The sequence below is a fragment of the Eschscholzia californica genome, unplaced genomic scaffold (genome assembly GCF_041429995.1).
Source record: "Eschscholzia californica isolate CP2 unplaced genomic scaffold, dmEscCali1.0.p SCAF_2, whole genome shotgun sequence".
NCBI classification, from domain to species: domain Eukaryota; kingdom Viridiplantae; phylum Streptophyta; class Magnoliopsida; order Ranunculales; family Papaveraceae; genus Eschscholzia; species Eschscholzia californica.
Genome location: NW_028238309.1, coordinates 26,811,774 through 26,823,392, shown reverse-complemented (window position 1 = coordinate 26,823,392; position 11,619 = coordinate 26,811,774). Strand labels below are relative to the sequence as shown.

The 11,619-nt window shown below is 35.6% G+C and overlaps 1 long non-coding RNA gene across 4 annotated transcripts; it reads right to left on the bottom strand.

Moving 5' to 3' along the window:
- Window positions 1–7,863: 7,863 nt before the first annotated feature.
- LOC147557183 (uncharacterized) lies at window positions 7,864–10,366 on the bottom strand. 4 transcript variants are annotated; one of them, XR_015235089.1, is made up of 4 exons: window positions 10,183–10,366; window positions 9,942–9,995; window positions 9,415–9,494; window positions 7,864–8,029 (listed from the first exon to the last, which is right to left on the bottom strand). It is a non-coding gene; the product is annotated as an uncharacterized LOC147557183 (long non-coding RNA). The 4 variants fall into 4 exon arrangements; XR_015235090.1 differs by lacking the exon at window positions 7,864–8,029 and adding an exon at window positions 8,552–8,926; XR_015235088.1 differs by lacking the exon at window positions 7,864–8,029 and adding an exon at window positions 8,552–8,897.
- Between the last annotated feature and the right edge of the window lie 1,253 nt (window positions 10,367–11,619).

The following is an 11,619-nucleotide window of genomic DNA, read 5'->3' as shown; positions in this document are numbered from 1 at the left end:
CTGGATTTGCTTTCCCGAATAAGACCCCAACTCCTTTATCCCCCAAGATGGTAGCTCCAATTGTTGCCCCTCTACTTGAGACACCTGAGTAAGTGACTTGGTCTCCTTTATTTGATGTCAGCTAGGACTCTATTGAAGGTTGAGAAGAAGAACCATTCTTCTTTTGACTGTTTAGATACATTGAGAGATTTTTCTCTAAAATCCTCTCTATCCACTTAGTTGTCTCAGAGAGAGGGGTTCTTTTTCTGTTGAGAAAATCCACACCTTTTCTGTTCTATAATGGTCCTTATATAGAGAAACCCTACTAAGAATCATATTCAGATTAGGATTTAATCCAGACCACAGAAAAGATAAACATCAGAGTCCAATCTAATTGGGAATCCTAGATGATGGGATTCCCCATCATCTGGGATTCCCCATTAAGGTTTCCCTTAATAGTGTGGCCGGCCACTTTAGCCCATAAATGGGCTTGGTCTGGCCGGTCCACTCCCTTTATGTGGTCGGGCAGATCAACCCATCAATGGGCTTGATCTGTCCAGCCCATAACTTCTTTTTTAGCCATCCCGGGCTTCCTTTTCGAGCCCGGTTCTTTCTATCTTTTTGCGCCTTTCAAAGTGGATCATATCCGTCTATAGTCAAGATCCGACTAGTCAATTCTCTCTGATCAAGCTACCACTTTTTGATGTAACCTGTTGTAGGATCCAGTCTAAGTTAGTTGCGAATCACCGAAGTGACTTAACGATTGTAAGCGGCTTCTAGCTAAGCATTACGATCCCTAATTGGACCAGACTAGATAATCTTCCGGATAAAGTCATCTTTATCCTAACTGACAAATTAAGTGCATTGCCATCTTGGTCGAAAGACACTCCTTCATAAGGACATCTCCTTCAGACCGAACGAAAATATCCTTCATTCAATTCATGTGTGATTTGCTGACGGTGGTTGGGACGTACAATCGGGTTGCCAGAGGTGAGATTTCTAATAACTCCCATGGTATCATAATCCAACTCAACTCCTGGTTAATAGTTGCTATTAGAAACCTTTTTGTTTAAAAACGATATCGTTTCGTTCTTTCCAAATGTCCAAAGGAGGATTGCTGCTAACTAAAATGTGTGCCCATTATTCGCTAACTGAATCCAAGCTAGTAGATGTTTAGAGATATGATCTGAAAAGACTAAATTGAGATTGATATTGAACCGTCGGACTAGTCCCTAAGTTCTATCAGAGAGAAATAATAGATGGTCCTAAGATTCCACCTCCAAGTTGAGCGCACACGCCTAGTTTATTTGAGGAATGATTCTCCCAATTTTTTGCCTAACTGGAAGTCCATTGTATATTATTTTCCAAATAAAATTATTTATTTTTTGAAACAGTTTGGCATCTTTCCATAATTTTGACCAAGCGAAGTCAGGAGCAGTATTACTTCCTTTTTGTTGTAACTTGTACTAAGTGTAAGCTAATTTGGTAGTAAAAATTTCATTTCTTATCTTTTTCCATATGAGTTTATCACATGATTCTTTTAGCGGAATTTGTATCGTAACTATTTCGGCTAGCACTCTAGGTGGGAAGAAAGAGTGTACCAATGAGAAATTCCATTGTCTAGTATTGACAAGAAATAGATCCAATACCTTAAGTAATTGAGATGGATAATTTGACGATTGATGTAAGAGAAACGAGTTAAGCTCTGGAATCCACGGGTCGTTAAAGATAGAGATGGTCTTAGCATCTCCAATTGCCCAAAAGCATTTGTTGCATAAAATATTCCTCGCTTGCATAATTCCTTGCCACGTAATCGAATATGAACGTTTTCCATCCACTGTCCAGAAATGATCATGAGGTAGATATTTAGCTTTTAAAATTTGTACCCATAATTCCTTAGGCTGAGTTAAGAATTGGCAACTGAGTTTAGCTACTAAAGCCTGATTGACCCATTGAAGTTTTCGAATGCCATATCTCCCATCTGCTTTTGGTTGGCAGATCTTTTGACAATTAATAAAGTGCATTTTCTGATCCTGTACATAATGGCCCCACCAGATGACTCGTTCTATCTTGTCCATCTGTTCCATAATCCCTACTGGAAGCAAGATGGAGCTCATAAAATAAGTAGAAATAAAAGCCAAATTAGCCTGTATAAGAACTTCCCTACCTGCTTGAGAAATTAGTCTTTGCTTCTATCCCGCCAACTTGTGTTCCATTTTCTCAGTAAGGAAAGAATATGACCCAATAAGCTTCAGAGATTTTTGGAGAAAATTACCGAGATATTTATCATCTGACTGCATCTGAGTAACACCAATCAGTCGACTAATTTCCTCCCTTCTGCCTAATGGAACTCCTTTACTAAAGGTGATAAGAGATTTAGAGTAATTTTCTTTGACTTGACATATCTGAGTATTGTTTGAGTAGAGCCTGCAATTGAATAATATTTCTCGGACTTTCACTTCCTAATATAAATAAATCATCAGCAAACAATAGGTGTGATATGCTCGGCGCGCTGGATTTAATTTTCGTTCCTTCATATAAGCCATTACGCTATGCTTGGATAAATAAGAGAGAAAGCCATTCTGAGTTCATGATAAAGAGAAATGGAGATAAGGGGTACCCTTGTCGTATTCCTCGTGACCCCTTAAATAAATATTGAGGGTTTCCATTCAACAATACTTGGTAGGATGCAATCCTGACATAATTCATTATCAAGTCTGAGCCTTTACCTGTTACCGAAGGCATGTAATGTATAGCTCAAAAAATTCCAATCTACTCTATCGTAGGCTTTTTCTATATCTATTTTGAGCGCGAATGGACCATGTTTTGTATTTGAGACCTTCATAGAATCAAAGATATCTTTAGCGACCATGATGTTGTCCGTGATTTGTCTTCCTGGTTCAAATGTTGTTTGAAAATCTGCAATACACTCTTGAAGATAAGGGCGAATTCTATTAGCAATTACCTTAGTGATGGATTTCTAAGTGACATTGCATAATGCGATTGGCCGAAAATCTTTTGCTATCTCCGGATTTTTGTGCTTCGGTATAAGAGTAATGTATGAGTGATTTAATGGAGTCGGAAGTTATTGAGTATCGAAGACCGAAGCAATAAGATTTGTGATAACACTTCCTATAACTGACCAACTCTTTTTATAAAAACTCGGAGAAAAACCATTGGGACTTAGAGTCTTGAAGGATCACATAGATTTGATTACCTCATATAATTCTTCTTCGGAAGGAGGCATGGTAATGAGATCGTTGACTGAGGTTAGCATCTTAGCTACAAAATTTGCGTACTTCAGGGCAATAACTCGAGTCGGTTCCGCTCTGAATTGCTCTTGAAAGTGCTCGGTAAGCAAAGTACCAAGTTGTTGTTGATCACCAGTCCAAACCCCTTGCGAATTTTTAAGTAAAGATATTCCCCAATATTTTTTGTTCATTGTCTCAAGGTCCTGGATTTGTTGTTAGAGCTGAAGTTCTAGATGAACTGTTGATGGTGTTGTTGTAAGTTGTTGGATCTGTATTAATCCATTTCTCCAATTGGTCAATCGCCTTTTAACATTCCCGACGTTTTGTTTGCTCCGTTCTTCCAAGTGATTACCAAGAGTATCTAACTTTAAAAGTTTCTTTGCATTCTAACCTGACCAATGTGTCGATACCTAATTCAAAAATTCTGGGTGCAAAGCCCATTGTGCCTCATATCTGAAGCACCGTTTAGGAATGGGTATCGATTGCTCTGTGTTGAGATTAATGCAAGGGAAAGTAGCATTTCATTCCATGTTACTTAATGCTCTGTCTAGTATTTCCTTTGTTACATTTGGAATAGTGATGATGGGCCTAAAAAGTTACCCTAGGTCACCACCCGCAAGTATACGGGCCTCAAGTAATAAAACCCGGTAAGACCGGGGTCGGTCCTCAGAGACTTAGCCAAATTTGTTCGTAAATCTAGAAGTAGTACGGTTTTTCTTTGAAAGTAATTTGATGATGAAACAATAAAGTAACAAAATAAAATAATGGATAAAAATGAATTCAAATGGGGTAGGAGCCTCTAGGATTTTAGAATCTATCCAACAACTCTAAAGATGAACTAATAAGTCAACCGATTACTTTTATCACTCAGACTTTAAACATAAATTGTCTAAAGTCCGGAAGATATCTTCGTTAAAGTGAGAAAAACTAATGATGTATACACAATTTCTTATATATTAATTGCTCAACTATTATGCATCAACCAAGAAGTATAATCCATAAAAGCTTTAGTCTAAGCATGGAATGTCAACTCTAGAAGCATGAATAATGAAGAACGAATCAATCATTAAGAAAGAAAATGCCCATAAAATATGAACAACCAAAAGATTACTTGACTCAAAATTAATCACATCTAGAAAGTAAATATCATGGACTTCAGCAAGAACCCTAAATGGAAGGATTAGAAATCTGTAAGACAAAGGAAGAACATCATCATCATCTTGATTAATTAAACAAAAATGAAAGAGTTAGAGAAAGAAATCACCAAAATATTCCTTTTTCTTCTTCCCTTTATGTCCCTAGAATAACTTTCATCTCTATTTTCTCTTTGAAATCTCTCTCTCTCGCTTTCTCTCTCTTTCTACAAATAATCTTTCTGTTTCTCTCTTGCTCTTTATTCACTCTCTTTTCTCTCTCACAAAGAATAAATAAATGACGAATGTAGCCTTTGTTTTTTCCAGACTGAAGTGAAGATGATGATCAAGAATTGATGAAGAGTAGATGGATAAAGTGATAATCAAACCTCACTGTTATTTGCTGTAAAGTTCCTCTGTTCTTTTCCTCTCTTTCTCTCTCAAAATATCCTTGAAGCTCTTGAGAAGAGGAAGGACAAAGCTCTATTTCTATTCTAGTTTAGCCCCAAGAAGATAAGATGATCCGATAAGCTCCTGCCCGTTATCTTTTATATGAAACGAAAGAGAAGAATACTCTCTCTCAAATACCCTCCCTCCCCATCGAATTCTGATTTCTCTCTCTTAAATCTTCATTGTCCCGTCTCTTTCCCTCTCTCTCTAGAAATATATCCAGCTCTCTCACTATCTATTGTCAAAGGAGAGATTGTTGAAAGGTGGTTTTTAAACCAAATTTGGGTTTGGGCCTAATATAAAATGTGGGCTTGAGTAAATGGGTTTATCAAACTACAAGGGGTAAATAAGTAAAACTGCCTCATGAAATTAATTAAAAGGGTGTAGAGTCTTTTATTTGACTAGTTCAAGAACAATCTAGAGAGATAAAGTAAAAGGAGAATAGTATACAAGAAACTTGAAGAAGAAGACATAGATCTAGTATGAACATTGTGTTTAAGGTAAGAACTAACTTCAATATCTAGTTTAATATTGTGACAAAACTTTGTGTCTCTTGTTTATGAGATTGTGTAGATCTAAAGAAACTTTATTATATGAAAGTATGTTGATGTGAATCTTTTGAGTTTATTTGAGTGTATTGAAGTATCTATACCTCTAATCTCCAACAAATGGTATCAGAGCCATATTAGTTTATCATTTCAAGCTATTTTTTTCCACATTTTGAGATCTAGGGATTGTGAAATTTTTTTGGGGATCTTGTAAGAAAATGTCAAATATGATACAACCTCAAATACCTAGGTTAACTAAAGAGAACTATGAACATTGTTGTATCCAAATGAGTGTATTATTAGGCTCCCAAGACTTATGGGATATTGTTCAAAATGGCTATGTAGAACCAACTCAAGAAGAAGAGATTATTATGAATGATGTACAAAAGTGTGTTCTTAAAACTCAAGAAAAATGGATAAAAAAGTTTTATTTCTTATCTATCAAGGAATTGATGGTCCTACATTTGAAAAAGTGTCTGAAGAAAAATCATCGAAAGAGGCTTGGAATATTCTCAAGAATTCATTTGGAGGAGTAAATAAAGTGGTAAAGGTTCGTCTCCAAAATTTGCGCGGTGAATTTGAAAAGTTGAGCATGAATGAAGGGGAACTTATCTCCGATTATATTTCAAGAGTATTGTTGAATGTTAACGAAATGAAAAGGTGTGGGGAAAAATGTGATGATGTTAGGGTGATGGAGAAGTTTCTACGCTCTTTGACACCTAAGTTTGATAATGTGGTTATTGTTATTGAAGAGTCAAAAGATTTGGAATCTATGACGGTGGATGAGTTCACGAACAAAGGGTTAATAGAAATAGTGCAAGCACTTCAAATTATTCGGTGGATCAAGTACTTCAAGCAAAACTCACTCTAGAAGAAAAACAATATGCACCCCAAAGTGAAAGAGACTATAAGAGCTATGGTAGAGATTATGATAATAGTAAAAGTAACTTTGGAAGCCAAAGAGGAAGAAATTTCTTTAATAGAGGAAGAACAAATGAACCAAGAGAAAGGGAAAACTTTACTAGACCTTATAATAGGCAAGGTAGAGATAAAACGAATATTGAATGCTATAATTGTCACAAACTTGGACATTATAGTAATGAATGTTGGTATAACTAAAAAAAAATGAGGTACGTGAAGATGCAAATCTTGTTGAAAATGATGTAGAAATTAATGTAGATCCTACATTGCTTTTTTCTTGTGATGGACTTGATATATCACAAACAAATAATTGGGTATTTCGACACCGGTGCAAGTAATCATATTTGTGGGAAAAGAGAATTGTTTGTTGAAGTGAATGAAAGTGTGAAAGGGTGTGTAAAGTTTGGTGACTCGTCAAAGATTCCGGTGCTAGGGAAAGGTAATATCCTCATTCAACTCAAAAATGGAAAACATAACTATATTTCCGATTTTTATTATGTTCCCGCAATGAAAAATAACATTTTAAGTTTGGGGCAACTTTTGGAAAAAGGCTATGTTATAAGATTGAAGGATCTTCATCTCACATTAAGAGATAAAAGTGGAACTCTAATTGCTAAGGTGAAAATGGCAAAGAATAGATTATTTCCTTTAAACATTCAACATGGTGATGCAAAATGCTTAAACTCTATTGTGAAAGATAAATCTTGGTTGTGGCATTTGAGACTTGGACATTTAAATTTTGATGGAATGAAAGCTTTGGCAAGCAACAACATGGTAAGGGGTTTACCATATATTGATCACCCAAATAAAGTGTGTGAAGGATATATCTTTGGGAAGCATCATAGAACGACTTTCTCTAAAGAAGGAAGGTGGAGAGCTTACAATCCTCTAAAGCTTGTGCATACCGATGTTTGTGGTCCATTGAAGCCAGTGACAAATGGAGGTAACAATTACTTTCTCACTTTTATTGATGATTATAGTAGAAAAACATGGGTATACTTCTTGAAAAATAAATTCGAAGTATTTGAAGTGTTCAAGGAATTCAAGAATATGGTTGAGAAACAAAGTGGGTATTTTATCAAGAAACTAAGATCGGATAGAGGTGGGGAATTTACTTCAAGAGACTTTGATATGTTTTGTAAAGAACATGGAATTATTCATGAACTTACCCCGTCATACACACCACAACTAAATGGAGTAGCCGAGAGAAAAAATCGTAACATATTAAACATGGCAAGAAGCATGTTAAAACAAAAAAGTTTGCCTAGAGAATTTTGGGGTGAAGCCGTTGCATGTGCCGTTTACTTGTTAAATAGATGTCCCACTAAAAGTGTTTATATGAAGACACCGCAAGAGGCATGGGGCTATTACAAGCCTAGTGTATCTCATTTAAAGATATTTGGATGTATTGCTTATGCAAAGATACCGGAACCAAAAAGAACAAAACTTGATGACAAAGGTGAAAAATGCATCTTCCTTGGTTGTAGTGAGCAAACAAAGTGTTACAAGTTATTTGATCCGACTACCAATAGAGTTCTACTTAGTAGAGATCTTGTATTTGAAGAAGAAATGACATGAGAATGGAAAGGAAAAGAAACTATTCAAGTTGAACTTGAGCTTGAAGGTGAAAAAGAAGAAGAAGCACCAAACAAAATTCAAAGAGAGCCACAAACACCAATGTGTAGAGCATCATCATCACCATCATCTTCATCTCCATCTCCATCATCCTCATCATCGGAAGGAAGTTCTAGTGAAAGACCAATGAAAACAAGAAGCTTGAGAGAGATTTATGAAGTTATTGATAAGGAAGAAGAAGTGAACTTATGTTGCTTTCCCATGGGTTATGATTCTACTAGTCATGAAGAAGTCATTCAAGAAGAAAAAATGGAAAAAACAATGGATGAAGAAATTAATACAATTGAAAAGAATGATGCATATGAGTTGACAAAGAGGTACTAACCAAATAAGAATGCAAGTGGTGAAGTCTAAAAGTACAAAGCAAGACTTGTAGATAAAAGTTACAAGCAAAGAGTCGACATTGATTTTAGTAAAGTATTTATTCCTTTTGTTCATATGAAAATACGGATCTATATAGCGGGTAAATATTCATGGAAAAGTTATCAAATAGCTTTTTGTAACGGCTTAAAACCGTTATAAAAAAAATTTAAGTCGTTACAACAAACCCCGTTGCTAATACATTTGTAACGGCTATTGGCCGCTATAAAAGATCATTTGTAACAGCCTTCGGTACATAGGCCGTTACAAAAAAGTTTACCGGAGTGCCAATGTTCATGACCATTTGTAGCGGCTAGTATCCTATTGGCCGTTACAAATAACTGATCTAAAAAAAAAAAAGAAAATCAGGCTACACCGAAATTCTTCTTTGCAGCTCTTACTGTTGTCCTTATTTGAAAATCAAAAAGCTAAAAAGGAAAACTCAAAGCAACACTTGATTACTCTTAATACAAGTTTCAAGTTCATCACTTCCAAACCAAACATATACACATATATAGAAAACACTAAGTTTTTAACCTGAAGTAACCATTGAAACTACATGGTTTCCATTGTATTCATCTTCCACTATTGGATTCCGCTGTTCTCTTTGCCTCTCTTAACTACCGGCGAGATGAATACATATCAAAATCTTCATAATAGCATAAATGTAGATGAATCAAAAGAGAATCAATTACAAGATATAAACGTGGGTGACATTAAGATGGAGTAAAAGTATCTAAGGGTAATTATATCCAACATTTGAAGATCTCTATCGAAAAAGTCTTGTTTTCCTGCATTTCAATGTTTAGTTACTAGTTTTTTTTATTTACATTTTTCAAGACAAATCTTTGACATCAGAGAGGGATTACATTCACTACTTGTGTTATATGCAAGGGTGTTGCAGCCTTGGTCATTAGTTTCTTCTACATAGTTGAGTTGCTATGGAAAGTTCAAATTCAGATTATTTGCCTTCTCTTCACAAGATAAAGGAGAAGCATTTGACAGTCTTGAAGTATTTGTAACCAAATTTAGCGTCTACTTTTAGGTAACAACGAATCAAAATACTACTATCTACAAATCTAGGAAGCACAAGAATCTAAGGACGTATGCTGGTAAAAACGCAAATAACTTGGATACCTTAGTTTATATCGGTTGATGAAATTTTGTTATCACAAAGATGAGGAAATGATTATTCATTGCCCAGATTGAGTGAACTCCTGCAAAGACCAGAACATCAATGATGTAAAATTGACAAGCAGATAACAGATGATGCAAACAATGTCCCATACCACTGCAGAGGAGAGCAAGATTACCAGTAATAGTTATGTTTAATGTGATATAGGCTTTACTAGTTCGTCACTAACATAAGGATTTTAAAGTAAACTTTCTTAACAAATAAATACAAGTACATAAACGCAACCTGTATACAACCCCAATATTTGGTGTCAAAGACTGAATTTTCTGAACCTACAAGTGCAGATCATTGCGTTTGCGTAGATGCTAAAAAATGGAAGAACGTTGAGCAGAATGAAAAAGAATAAACCTCAAAGCATGACTTATCAACGTTACTCGTATTTGTATATGTCAAGCAAGGAGATGGAACATGAAAATGAAAGCTAGATATGAAAGAAAAAGATAAAAAACCATTTGTGACAATGTGTTACCTCAAAATAAGATATGAACGGAACATCATGTGCCTGTTGAACAGTCTCGAATACCTAAGGAAATAAGAACAAAAAAGTTGAATAAAACATATTCTGAAATGGCTAAGAAGTACATTGTTAAAACTGATATCGGAATATAGATTGTGAACATAATTAAACTTACATCAAACATAATCCAAACCCTGATGTAAAATGCTAAGAAAACCCCTAAATAAGATCAAACGAGGCGTTGATAACGCACCTGATAAAGCTCGGAGCCCCTGCAAAATAGATAAACTGAGGCTGAACTCTCGGAAACTAAAAGAAGAAGAGAACTCCTAGGGTTCCGAATGAGCGAAGTAGCAGAAGAAACTCAAAACCCTAGTGGAGATTAAAGTTAACCCCTGGTACTCGTTGCTCACTTCACTTTGTTTGCTCGACTCCTCCTTGCTGTTATAAAATAAAGAAGGAACATAAGAAATTTTAGAGACCATTGACTTGAAAACCCTTACCAGCAATATTTAAGCAAGTAAGATAAAAAAAATCGGACTTAACGAAGAAGTGATGACGTAAAGATGAGAGAGCGAGAGAGACCAAAACTTTGCTCCTTGCTGGTGTGGTGTCTTAGAGAAGTCACCCTAATAGAAATCCCTAAAAATCAAGAGAATAATCTTGAATTTAAATTAAAGCTATTCATTGAACTAAAAGGGGATTTCTAAGAGAATAAATTCAAGTTATTCATTGAATTTAAGATCTAATCTATTTATTATAAAACCCTAGTTGCCCTGCAGAAATTCTTGAGAGAGATAGTTCAAACTCACCAGAATCGGCATAAAAAACTCACGAGAAATCCTTGCTCTCACTCCTCCTTGCTGGTGTGGTGGGATCGATTCCTCCTTGCAGTTGTTATTTCTCTCTCTCGCTTTCTCTCTCTCTCTCTCTGCAAAAACGAACGGGAAAGAGAGGGAACAGTTCCTGATTTTAGAAATTAGGGCTTAAAGATGTTATAACGGCCAGAAAATAGAAAGGCCGTTACAACTACACGATATTGTAACGGCTCGGTCTCCGTTATAACATAAAATCCCAGGGTTGTACTGTTACAACTTTTTTATAACGGTGTTATTTTACAAAGGCCGTTACAATAACAAAAATGTACGCGCCAACTTCCGCGCCAACTCAATTGGATTTTTTATAACGGCTACCTAAGGGAGGAGCCGTTATATATAAGCCAATTTTTATAACGGCAACCTGATAGCCGTTACATCAGACTTATTTGTAACGGCTTTCTTTAAAGCCGTTACAAATAGGCGTTACAAAAGGGCCGGATTTTTGTAGTGTGAAGTGGATGTTAGGTATGAGAAGCTATGGAAATTTGGTTTAAGGGGGGATGTTGAAAGGTGGCTTTTAAACCAAATTTGGGTTTGGGCCAATATAAAATGTGGGCTTGAGTAAATGGGTTTATCAAACTACAAGGGGTAAATAAGTAAAATTGCCTCATGAAATTAATTAAAAGGGTGTAAAGTCTTTTGTTTGACTAGTTGAAGAACAATCTAGAGAGAGAAAGTAAAAGGAGAATAGTATACAAGAAACTTGAAGAAGAAAACATAGATCTAGTATGAATATTGTGTTTAAGGTAAGAACTAACTTCAATATCTAGTTTAATATTGTGACAAAACTTTGTGTCTCTTGTTTATGAGAT